The sequence below is a fragment of the Schistocerca cancellata genome, chromosome 7 (genome assembly GCF_023864275.1).
Source record: "Schistocerca cancellata isolate TAMUIC-IGC-003103 chromosome 7, iqSchCanc2.1, whole genome shotgun sequence".
NCBI classification, from domain to species: Eukaryota; Metazoa; Arthropoda; class Insecta; order Orthoptera; family Acrididae; genus Schistocerca; species Schistocerca cancellata.
In genome coordinates this window covers 530,574,479-530,587,955 of record NC_064632.1, presented here as the reverse complement: position 1 = coordinate 530,587,955, position 13,477 = coordinate 530,574,479, and positions in this window count along the sequence as shown.

Below are 13,477 nucleotides of genomic sequence, written 5' to 3'. Positions count from 1 at the left end.
AATGCGTTGGAAAATAACGAAGAACATTTTTGTCTACCGTATGGATGTTGCGATTGTTTACGTTCCGTATTCTTTACATAGTTTCGGCTTTACTGTCACCTGTTTACACGGTTTTGTGGCAAAATAAACGCAACCTGTTTGTTGCTTTAGCTTTGGACACCAGTGTACATTCACTGAATAACAGTATTCTTATTATGTCAGGACGACTTCTTGTGTTCTTTTGCAGAGATTCAATTTCTGTCGTTAACATTTTCTTGCTGCTTCCTTAGAGAAATAATTAGTGTACTTCAGGGCTATCTGGGAACTGTCTTCTTTGGGAGTGCACCATCCCACAATGGGTCACTTCATTTCATATTGACAGTATTCACCATAACTATACGTAAACGAAATTTTACAGTTTTTTTAACGATCGTGTGATGGACACTAATTTCTTGGGTCGCATTTGTTGTGGACTGACAAGACAGCCAGTCCACAGTGACGGGTAACCGAAAGGCACGCGTTTACACACGCTGGCTGGCGTTATGTCTGAAACAGGATACGTAATAAATGCTATAAGAAAAGTACGTAACTGCTGGAATACTTAACTTTAATCCATCATTTGTATACAGCATTCTTGATGATACAAGTGAGACTCTCTCTAGATATGGTTAATGGCGCCTTGCTAGGTCGTAGCCATGGACTTAGCTGAAGGCTATTCTAACTGTCTCTCGGCAAATGAAAGGCTTCGTCAGTGTAGTCGCTAGCAAAGTCGTCGTACAACTGGGGCGAGTGTTCGTACGTCTCTCTAGACCTGCCATGTGGTGGCGCTCGGTCTGCAATTACTGACAGTGGCGACACGCGGGTCCGACATGTACTAATGGACCGCGGCCGATTTAAAACTACCACCTAGCAAGTGTGGCGTCTGGCGGTGACACCACAGCATTGGTACTCGATTTGGGCCGCATGCGACCTGCGGACCGCGGGTTGGATACCCCTGTTCTAAGACACTACACAGAATTCTAAAAGTTTTACTACACGCGTCTCGTCGTCAGCTGATTGTAGAGGTCACGTCCCCACCAAAATTTTCTTCTGGACTCTCATTAAAATATAGAATATACTCAGTTAAAACGTGGTGAACAGTGATTTGTATACTACAGACATCGACTGTGGATCTTCTCGCTGGAGTATGAGGCCATGAGGCATCTGACTTCACCCTATTTAGAGGAACGTCAGGATGACTTTAGCGTACCAGTGCGACCGGTATGAGGTACGTTTAGGCCGGCTGGGTGGCCTCATTGACGGCAGCTCGTCCTCCCTCATTGCTAGCCACTCCTCCTCCAACGATCATGGCTCTCTGATAAAGCTGACAGCCTGCAGGGGAATGGCACATCGTTATCCCTGCTGCAGGCCTCCTTGACTGCTTGGTCTGCTTTGCCGTTCCCACAGATTCCCACATGCCTTGGTATCCAGAGAGGTGATACATGCTTCCCTCGCTCTTGGAGAGGGAGTAGTTTGTGCTGCGCTGTTTCTATAATTTCTTTCGCTGAATACACTACTGGCCATTAAAATTGCTACACCACTAAGATGACGTGCTACAGACGCGAAATATAACCGACAGGAGGAAGATGCTGTGATATGCAAATCATTAGCTTTTCAGAGCATTCACACAAGGTTGGCGCCGGTGGCGACACCTACAACGTGCTGATATAAGGAAAGTTTTCAGCCGATTTCTCACACACAAACAGCAATTGACCAGCGTTGCCTGGTGAAACGTTGTTGTGATGCCTCGTGTAAGGAGGAGAAATGCAAACCATCACGTTTCCGACTTTGATAAAGGTCGGATTGCAGCCTATCGCGACTGCGGTTTATGGCATCGCTAGATTGCTGATCGCGTTGGTCGAGATCCAATGACTGTTAGCAGAATATTGAATCGGTGGGTTCAGGAGGGTAATGTGGAACGCAGTGCTGGATCCCAACGGCCTCATATCACTAGCAGTCGAGATGACAGGCATCTTATCCGCATGGCTGTAACTGATCCTGCAGCCACGTCTCGATCCCCGAGTCAACAGATGGGGACGTTTGCAAGACAACAACCATCTGCACCAACAGTTCGACGACGTTTGCAGCAGCATGGACTATCAGCTCGGAGACCATGACTACGGTTACCCTTGACGCTGCATCACAGACAGGAGCGCCTGCGATGGTGTACTCAACGACGATCCTGGGTGCACGAATGGCAAAACGTCATTGTTTCGGATGAATCCAGATCCTTTTTACAGCATCATGATGGTCGCATCCGTGTTTGGCGACATCGCGGTGAACGCACATTGGAAACGTGTATTCGTCATCGCCACCCGGCGTCATGGTATGGAGTGCCATTGGTTACACGTGTCGGTCACCTCTTGTTCGTATTGACGGCACTTTGAACAGTGGACGTTACATTTCAGATGTGTTACCACCTGTGGCTCTACTCTTCATTCGATCCCTGCGAAACCTCACATTTCAGCAGGATAATGCACGTCCGCATGTTGAAGGTCCTGTACGGGCCTTTCTGGATACAGAAAATGTTCGACTGCCACCCTCGCCAGCACATTCTCCAGATCTCTCACCAATTGAAACCGTCTGGTCAATGGTGGCCGAGCAACTGGCTCGTCACAATACGCCAGTCACTATTCTTGATGAACTGTGGTATCGTGTTGAAGCTGCATGGGCTGCTGTACCTGTACACGCCATCCAAGCTCTGTTTGACTCAATTCCCAGGCGTATCAAGGCTATTATTACGGCGAGAGGTGGTTGTTCTGGGTACTGCTTTCTCAGGATCTATGCACCCAAATTGCGTGAAAATGTAATCGCACGTCAGTTCTAGTATAATTTATTTGTCCAATGAATACCCGTTTACCATCTGCATTTCTTCTTGGTGTAGCAATTTTAATGGCGAGTAGTGTACATCTGCTGCGAAGCTTGTAGGGCACTGAATGAATTAGTGCAGGTAAGAGTTCTTTTGCTTTGATAACAACTCATCACATGCACTTCTGTGGTAAATACAATGTACTGATTAGAAAACTGGGTCATGTGGTCGAAGAAAACGATTGGACAGCTATGGATGTCCAATTGTTTCGAGCCATCAGCGGATACTACATTAAAATCATGTTGGCCGTCTAAAATATCATGAAACAAGGACTTGAATCTACCATGGACTCCTTCTTGAAATTGTCGAATTTAAAATAATCCTAGGCCTCTTTAGCAGACGACGTGGAGATTTACTCAGATCGAGGCGTAAAATTTTGAAACCAATAATATCCGAAAGTTAGACCTCCGCACAGATCCTAAGAGGCCACGTTGCTCGCGTTCTGCTGCGGAATACTTGTGCCACTAGCGGACGAGTACGGTATGGCATATAGACGTCAGTGGCGTGGATATGGTTTTGGAGGCTTTCAAATGGTTCAAATGACTCTGATCACTATGGTACTTAACATCTGAGGTCATCAGTCCCCTAGAACTTAGAACTACTAAAACCTAACTAACCTAAGGACATCACAGAATACATATCCGAGGCAGGATTCGAACCTGCGACCGTAGCAGCCGCGTGGTTCCGGACTGAAGCGCCCAGAACCGCTCGTCCACAGCGGCCGGCTTGGAGGCTTTTCCCACCTCTATATACACAAAGGCCATGTCGCGACTGACTGACTCGCTCACTCATTGACGCGTCATCGCCCAGGCCAAATCGCTAAGGATAGAAACTTCAGTTTTGGAGAGGGTGTTGATCTTACACTGTAAGCATAGTTCGAAATTCCACCCCTACAGCGGTGAAATAGGGGACGAAAGATGTTTTAGAAAATATGTCGCTATTATGGCAATTTTGAAGCTAGACTTACAAAAATTGGTATTTGGTTTCTCTGTCGAAAATAAAGAAATTTATTTTTTTTGGAAATGTAACTCTTATTGCGATGAACTACAGGGCGGAAGGTTTCTTTTGAATAAATAATTATTAACGAACTGATAAAGTACTTTTAAATCTACATCCACGTAAACTCGTATTTGACCTCTCGGTTACAAATAAAAAGTATGTGTTTCAGTGTATTTGTAAGGTAGGCGGTTAAAGAGAGGATGAAACGTTTCATGACAATATTTTCATTGTCAAAGTATTTTTAAACTATATCTTTGAAGATTAGAGTTTGGTTTTTCGGTTAGAAATGAAAAAATGCGTTTCACTGTTTTTGGAACATCAACTCCTAAGGAGGTGAAACAAGGCCGGACTGATTTACTGACTCATCATCGTCCAGCCCAAACCGCTAATGATAGAAACTTAAAATTCGGAGAGAGTATCGATCTTACATTCTAGGAATCGATCAAGAAGAAATTCTTCGAAATTCCACTCTTACGGGGCCGAAATATGGGATGGAAGGCTTTCCGAAAATACGTTGCTGTTAAGGCAGTTATGAAGCTAGAACTACAAAAACTGATGTTTGGTTTCTCAATCAGAAATAAATAAATACGTGTTTCAGCGTTTTTGAAAATTCAGCTACTAAGGAGGTAAAATAGTGAGTGAAAGATTTTTGGAAAATTAATCATTATCAAAGAAACTGCTACATCATTTTAATGCTACATCTATAAAAACTGGAATTTGACTTCTCGGTCAGAAAATAAAAAAAGATACGTGTTTCGGTGTTTTTGGCTGTCCAACCCACTCAGGATGTGAAATAGGGGATGAAAAGCATTACGAAATTATTTAATTATGAAAGCACCTTCAAAGCTGTTAGATATTTAAAAAAATGTATTTCACTGCATTTGGAAATCAAACCCTGAAGAGCGTGAAGTAGGTGGTGAAAATTTTTTAAAAAATTTGTTTATAATATTTAGAGCTAAATCTATGAAAATTGATGCTTCACTTCTCGGTCTGATATAAAGAATTGTGTTAAGGGATGAAAGTTTCTGTGGAAATATTTTCACAAGAACGCAAAAGGCACTAGGAACAAAAATCGATTTTTGGTCAGAAATATATTCGGGAAAGGCCATGCTTGTTTGGCCTTAATTAGCTTGAAAAGTTTGGAAGGTGTTGCAGTTTTTAAACAACATAAAAATTCGATTAAAGAAAAACAAAACAAAAAATCTGTGCAGACCATAGAGTCCGCACGAGCGAAGCAGCGGGCTCTCAGCTAGTGACACGCCACAGAGACACAGAGACACGGAACAGGGGTGGCCCTAAGGGCTACTGTGTTCAGCCTAATTCCCTCATTATCCAATGGTTATAAATGTGAGGTCTTCCAGACGCTTAAACCATGCACCCACAATCAATGGTGCCCGTACGATAGTTTGTAGGAGAGAGGTGGGCTAGTACTGGGGGTTAGGTGTATTTTTAATATTTTGAGAGGCGAATGGTGATGGTGAATAGCCTGTTAAAAATCTGCGTAATATCGTCTTTTTAAAATCATTTTCTTGAAAGAAAAACACGCGACTAGACTATACTTGTTTCCTTTCTGGGGGGGGGGGGGGGCGGGGCGGGTGCAGGAAGGTGCCATGGACCCTCTCCCCCCTCCCCTTGCCCCCGGGTATGGGTGTCCTCGTCCACAATCAAGACGAGATTGCACCAAAGGGTCCGGGTCCTTACTTCTGGAGCAGATGGGCTCGGTCTAATCCATGCCAGCTAAAGGTAATGTAATTTGAAATACGGTCCCCAACTTAAAATCAAAAGCGTGGTTCAGAAATATCACCACTTCTTTAAAATTAAGAGCAATGTCTCTTACCCTCATTTCAGGAAAATAAAAAACGGAACGTGAACGGTTAAAAAGTAAACGAACAGACTTATCGCTTGAAAAATTAAAATCTTTCTCCTCCATCCATTCCTCTGTCTTTGTAATTGACAGCTGCAAATGACCCGGTGGTGTTCCTGTAAAGTTGGAGGTGGAACAAATGACGGAGAAATCGTTCACAAACAACGAATCTTGCAGGAATTTTCACTGTCGATGTTATACTATTAACAGCTATGGAAAAGATATACTCATAGGGGGTATTTCCATTTTCCACCCTAGCTGTTATATAATCAGTGTCATTTATACCACGATCATCTCATTTCGGCTGTTTGCTATTTTCATGTCCTATACTAGTAAACTCACACCACCGCTTTTTGTGGATGCACACAAATGTACATCTATCATGTTAACATGTAGCCGCTGTCGTAGTAAACAAGAAAGAGATCAACGTTTAAGCCATTGACGATTATGGAATACTGTTCTCGCTCGTGTTTACTGCAATAGTGGTTACATATTAAAATGATCGATGTATATTTGCACTCACCCATAAAACAGCACAAATCTGCTAATCGTGGCACAAACGACAGTGATTTTATGACATCCAGGGTATGAAATAGAACTGTCCTTCAATGAATTTGTGGGTGTGGCACCTGAAATGAAAATAGTTGCACCTCATTTCTTGTTTCAAGTAGTCAGAAAGGACGTCGCCAATACGATATTTAAAATAACGCGGGGAGGGGGGGAAGGACCGTATAACGACGGGAAGACGTGCGCAGAAGCCCTATTCATGGAGCTGTCCAAGGATATTGTGCCTCCAAGTTGTACCAAAGGCCTTCTATAAGGCAAAAAATGAACCTATTGGTGCTTTCAGGATGGCTAGGCTATCAAATGAGAAATGAAGAAATGAGACATCCGGAACCGACGCTGAAAGCGACTAAATAGGTATCTTGACTCTAAGACGCAGAGAAGGCAGCGGTTGATCATAGGTTTCAAGGTATTTCCTACGCAGCTACTGAGGGAAACCCTAGCCCTCCCTTCAAGAGAAGAGTTAAAATGGCTTCGCTCCACGAGTCAGGAAATTATCATGATGCGGCAAATTAATTTAAAAATTGTGAGTAGGATTTCTTTTCATCTTCTGTGAGGTGCCACAACGCGGTGCAATGGACACTATCGCGGCCAGGTGAAGTGCAACCGGCTTCAGACAAGGCAGAAACTAGGTCCCATGTGGGAGAGTTGCAGTTCTCTTTCATCACTGCTGGAAGTTATAACTGCTCCCCACAGTGGTCAGTCTGTGGGTTCGGAGAGCCGGGTGCTGAATGGAGGTGGCGGTAAGTCGGCGAAATATTCCGCACTGTCCAGGTGATGTCTCGTGGGTTGATCTGGAGACTGGCGTATCGGATTGCAGCAGCCACTGGACATCTCCCCTTCTCCCAGAAATCCGCTATTGGTCTTCTGTAAATGTGTACTCTTTAGTCTAAAAGTTTACGGTGTCCAGGAACTATTGCCGTAGTCTCTACTTGCTGTTCCTTAATAAATAAACATTTCACACTTTATATCCGAAAGACGACCAGTTTGGCCGGCACTTCTACGCTCAGCCGCCTGCTGTCTCTGACACCCAAATCTCCAGATGTCGGACACCCAGGTCGGTACCTAACGTTGTGTGTCGGTAGAGTATCAACCAAAGCACCGATTTAGTTCGTGCTATGTGCTGTCGTCCAGTAGAACAAGCGTAAAAGGTAATTAAAAGTAACACCAGAAATATGGAGCCGAGGAAAAGCATGTCTGTGAGAAATTACGCTACACATCTCCCGCGGGTGTGTTGGTAGAGCTTGAGGTCGAAGTATGCCGCCATGCTAGCTCAGCGTGATCGGTCAGAGAGCCGGTTGGCCTCTGTAATAAAAAAAACTGAGTGGAAGGATCAGCCACTGAACTTGAACAGGATGTCTTGCGACGTCCGCAACGACCGATCACAACGATCAATAACGATCAAAATGAAAAAAAAGTATCAAAGATTCCGCGTTCAGACCAGACTGACAAATTTCTTAACTGTTTAAGCGTGAAAATGTTATGTGAGAGAACATTTTCCTAACGTGTGAAACGACTTTTAGGATTTTGAAGCAATATTCTTTTGGCAGTCTGCTTTCGCTTCGTTAGTTGCAAGAAGCAAACCTATAGAGTACATGTGTACGGATAAACGTGATGTTCTGTCTCAAGTGCCCATCAGTCGGGGTTGAACGCGGGACCTTCGATACTTCCACCTCACGCTCTACCTACTGACCCACGGGAGATGTATAACATAAATTCTCACAGATATGCTTTTCCTCGGCTCCGAATTTCTGGCGTTACTTTTAATTACCTTTTACGCATGATCCGCTGGACGACAGCACATAGCACGAACTAAATCGGTGCTTTGGTTGATACTCTACCGACACACAACGTTTGGTACCGATCTGGGTGTCCGACATCTGGAGATTTGGGTGTCAGAGACATCAGGCGGCTCAGCGTAGAAGTGCCGGCCAAACTGGTCGTCTTTCGGATAGAAAGTGTGAAATGTTTATTTATTAAGGAACAGCAAGTAGAGACTACGGCAATAGTTCCTGGACACCGTAAACTTTTAGACTAAAGAGTACACATTTACAGAAGACCAATAGCGGATTTCTGGGAGAAGGGGAGATGTCCAGTGGCTGTCTCCAGATCAACTCATGAGACATCACCTGGACAGTGAGGAATATTTCGCCGACTTACCGCCACCTCCATTCAGCACCCGGCTCTCCGAACCCACAGACTGACCCCTGTGAGGAGCAGTTATAACTTCCAGCAGTGATGAAAGAGAACTGCAACTCTCCCGCGTGGGACCTAGTTTCTGCGTTGTCTGAAGCCTGTTACACTTCACCTGGCCGCGATAATGTCCATTGCACCACGTTGTGGCACCTCACAGAAGATGAAAAGAAATCCTACTCACAATTTTTAAATTAATTTGCCCCATCAGGATAATTTCCTGACTCGTGGAGCGAAGTCATTTTAATTCTTCTCTTGAAGGGAGCACCGCACACGCCCGAGTAATGCTAGGGTTTCCCTCAGTAGCTGCGTAGGAAATACCTTGAAACCTATGATCAACCGCTGCCTTCTCTGCATCTTAGAGTCAAGATACCTATTTAGTCGCTTTCAGCGTCGCTTCTGGATGTCTCATTTCTTCATTTCTCATTTGATAGCCTAGCCATCCTGAAAGCATCAATAGGTGCATTTTTTGCCTTATAGAAGACCTTTGGTACAACTTGGAGGCAAAATATCCTTGGACAGCCCCGTGAATAGGGCTTCTGCGCACGTCTTCCCGTCGTTATACGGTCCTTCCCCCCCCCCCCCCCTACCCCCCCCCCTTCCCCACGTTATTTTAAATATCGTATTGGCGACGTCCTTTCTGACTACTTGAAACAAGAAATGAGGTGCAAATATTTTCATTTCAGGTGCCACACCCACAAATTCATTGAAGGACAGTTCTATTTCATACCCTGGTTGTCATAAAATCACTGTCGTTTGTGCCACGATCAGCAGATTTGTGCTGTTTTATGGGTGAGTGCAAGTATACATCGATCATTTTAATATGTAACCACTATTGCAGTAAACACGAGCGAGAACAGTATTCCATAATCGTCAATGGCTGAAACGTTGATCTCTTTCTTGTTTACTACGACAGCGGCTACATATTAACATGAGAGATGTACATTTGTGTGCAGCCAGAAAAAGCGGTGGTGTGAGTTTACTAGTATAGGACTTGAAAATAGCAAACAGCCGAAATGAGATGATCGTGGTATAAATGGCACTGATTATATAACAGCTAGGGTGGAAAATGGAATTACCCCCTATGAGTATATCTTTTCCATAGCTATTAATAGTATAACATCGACAGTGAAAATTCCTGCAAAGTTCGTTGTTTGTGAACGATTTCTCCGTCATTTGTTCCACCTCCAACTTTACAGGAACACCAACTGGTCATTTGCAGCTGACAATTACAAAGACGGAGGAATGGATGGAGGAGAAAAATTTTAATTTTTCAAGCGATAACCTACAATTCTAGCATTTGTAGACTTAGAGAAAGCTTTTGACAATGTTGACTGGAATACACTCTTTCAAATTCTGAAGGTGGCAGGGGTAAAATACAGGGAGCGAAAGGCTATTTACAATTTGTACAAAAACCAGATGGCAGTTATAAGAGTCGAGGGACATGAAAGGGAAGCAGTGGTTGGGAAGGGAGTGAGACAGGGTTGTAGCCTATCCCCGATGTTATTCAATCTTTATATTGAGCAAGCAGTGAAGAAAACAAAAGAAAAATTCGGAGTAGATATTATAATCCATGGAGAAGAAATAAAAACTTTGAGGTTCGCCGATGACATTGTAATTCTGCCAGAGACAGCAAAGGACTTGGAAGAGCAGTTGAACGGAAAGGATGGTGTCTTGAAGGGAGGATATAAGATGAACATCAACAAAAGCAAAACGAGGATAATGGAATGTAGTCGAATTAAGTCGGGTGATGTTGAGGGTATTAGATTAGGAAATGAGACGCTTAAAGTAGTAAAGGAGTTTTGCTATTTGGGGAGCAAAATAACTGATGATGGTCAAAGTAGAGAGGACATAAAATGTAGACTGGCAATGGCAAGGCAATGGCATTTCTGAAGAAGAGAAATTTCTAAACATCGAGTATTGATTTAAGTGTATTGGCTTCTGTCTCGGGTTCTTCGGCCGACGTTCATATAATGATTTTTCTGACGTTTCGCCAGCACGAGTGGCTGGCATTGTCAAAGCTTCACCCTCCACTGCCGGTGGTAAACTAGAGCCGAGCTCGCGGGCGCAGACCATATGTACCTGGCACGCAACGTCCGTGGGCTTCTCTGCGGTCATTTCCGGTGCGGTTCTCCTCTTGCATGGTGAGACATGCATGGAAGAGCTTTCTGATGTTCTGCGGGAAAATGGAACCGATGTGCTCCAGAGCGTCAGTGAGTGGTACTTTCGTAAATAACGAAACAACATCAAAGCTCTGGAGCACATCGGTTCCATTTTCCCGCAGGACATCAGAAAGCTCTTCCATGCATGTCTCACCACGAGCTATTTCACGTGGAATGGAGATTTCTACGAACAGCTGGAAGGCGTCGCCATGGGTAGTCCTCTCAGTCCAGTGGTGGCCAACTTCTTCATGGAACAATTCGAAGCACAGGCACTGGACTCGGCGACTTGCAAACCTAAGGTGTGGTACAGGTACGTCGATGATACTTCCGTGGTGTGGAGCCATGGTGAAGAACAGCTCAGTGACTTCCTAAAACACTTGAACAGCCTCCATGCCAACATAACATTTACCATGGAAGTAGAAAAGGACAAGAAACTGCCATTTCTAGATATGCTGGTCACAAGGGACGGCGAAAACCTGGGACACAGCGTGTATCGAAAACCGACACACACGGACCGATACCTGCACAAACTGTCAAACCACGACCCGAGCCAGAAGAGAAGCATGATTAGTACGCTCGTAACGAGAGCAGGACGAATATGTGAGCCGCAACACCTCAAACGAGAAATGCAACACCTGGAAACTGTCCTGAGGAGCAATGGGTACTCCACAAATTATATTAGAAGTGTAACAGAGCCAAACACTCGGTGAAGTAAGGAACCAGAAAAAGAAATGTCGGGTACGGCCTTTCTGCCATACATTCCCAGAGTCACGGACAGAATCGGCCATATATTGCGCAAACATGGCGTAAAGACGATTTTCAAGCCGACAAGGAATATCAAAGAGTGTCTTAGATCGGCGAAGGAGAAAAGAGACCCACTTGCAATGTCGGGAATATACCGTATACCATGCACATGCGGAAAAGTTTATGTCGGAATGACTGGACGATCCATCAACACCAGGATCAAAGAGCATAAGCGACATTGCAGGTTGGGGCAGGTGGAGAAATCGGCCGTGGCAGAGCACGCACTGAATGAGACCAACGACGTAATAAAATTCGCCGACACGGAAGTTCTGGCTGTAGAGAAGCACTATCACACGCGCTTGTTCACAGCACCTGTAGAAATACAAAAACACGCGAACAGTTTGAACAAGAAAGAGGAAAGCCTTAAGGTAAACGGATCCTGGCTTCCCGTACTGCAGCGAACGACCGTCGCAGGTAGCAAGAGGAGAGCCACACCGGAAATGACCGCAGAGAAACCCTCGGACGTTGGCGCGCCAGGTACATATAGTCTGCGCCCGCGAGCTCGGCTCCAGTTCACCACCGGCAATGGAGGGTGAAGCTTTGACAATGCCAGCCACTCGTGCTGGCGAAACGTCAGAAAAATCATTATATGAACGTCGGCCGAATAACCCGAGACAGAAGCCAATAGGCAGTTTGTCAACAAGTGGCCACGAAAGCCTTAACAATTTTGTATTGATTTAAGTGTTAGGAAGTCGTTTCTGAAAGTATTTGTATGGAGTGTAGCCATGTATGGAAGTGAAACATGGACGATAAATAGTTTAGAGAAGAAGAGAATAGAAACTTTCGAAATGGTGTGCTACAGAAGAATGCTGAAGATTATATGGGTAGATCACATAACTAATGAGGAGGTGTTGAATAGGACTGGGGAGAAGAGGAGTTTGTGGCACAACTTGACTAGAAGAATGGATCGGTTGGTAGGACATGTTCTTAGACATCAAGGGATCACCAATTTAGTATTGGAGGGCAGCGTGGAGGGTAAAAATCGTAGAGGGAGGCCAAGAGATGAATACACCAAGCAGATTCAGAAGGATGTAGGTTGCAGTAGGTACTGGGAGATGAAGAAGCTTGCACAGGATAGAGTAGAAGGGAGAGCTGCATCAAACCAGTCTCAGCACTGAAGACCACTACAACAACAAGTCTGTTCGTTTCCTTTTTAACCGTTCACGTTCCGTTTTTTATTTGCCTGAAATGAGGATAAGAGACATTGCTCTTAATTTTAAAGAAGTGGTGATATTTCTGAACCACGCTTTTGACTTTAAGATCGGGACCGTATTTCAAATTACATTACCTTTAGCTGGCATGGATTAGACCGAGCCCATCTGCTCCAGTAGTAAGGACCCGTTGGTGCAAACTCGTCTTGATTGTGGACGAGGACACCCATACCCGGGGGCAAGGGGGGAGGGTCCATGGCACCTTCCTGCACCCGCCCCACCCCCTCAGAAAGGAAACAGGTATAGTGTAGTCGCGTGTTTTTCTTTCAAAAAAATGATTTTAAAAAGACGATATTACGCAGATTTTTAACAGGCTATTCACAATCACCATTCGCCTCTCAAAATATTAAAAATACACCTAACCCCCAGTACTAGCCCACCTCTCTCCTACAAACTATCGTACGGGCACCATTGATTGTGGGTGCATGGTTTAAGCGTCTGGAAGACCTCACATTTATAACCATTGGATAATGAGGGAATTAGGCTGATCACAGTAGCCCTTAGGGCCACCCCTGTTCCGTGTCTCTGTGTCTCTGTGGCGTGTCACTAGCTGAGAGCCCGCTGCTTCGCTCGTGCGGACTCTATGGTCTGCACAGATTTTTTGTTTTGTTTTTCTTTAATCGAATTTTTATGTTGTTTAAAAACTGCAACACCTTCCAAACTTTTCAAGCTAATTAAGGCCAAACAAGCATGGCCTTTCCCGAATATATTTCTGACCAAAAAGCGATTTTTGTTCCTAGTGCCTTTTGCGTTCTTGTGAAAATATTTCCACAGAAACTTTCATCCCTTAACA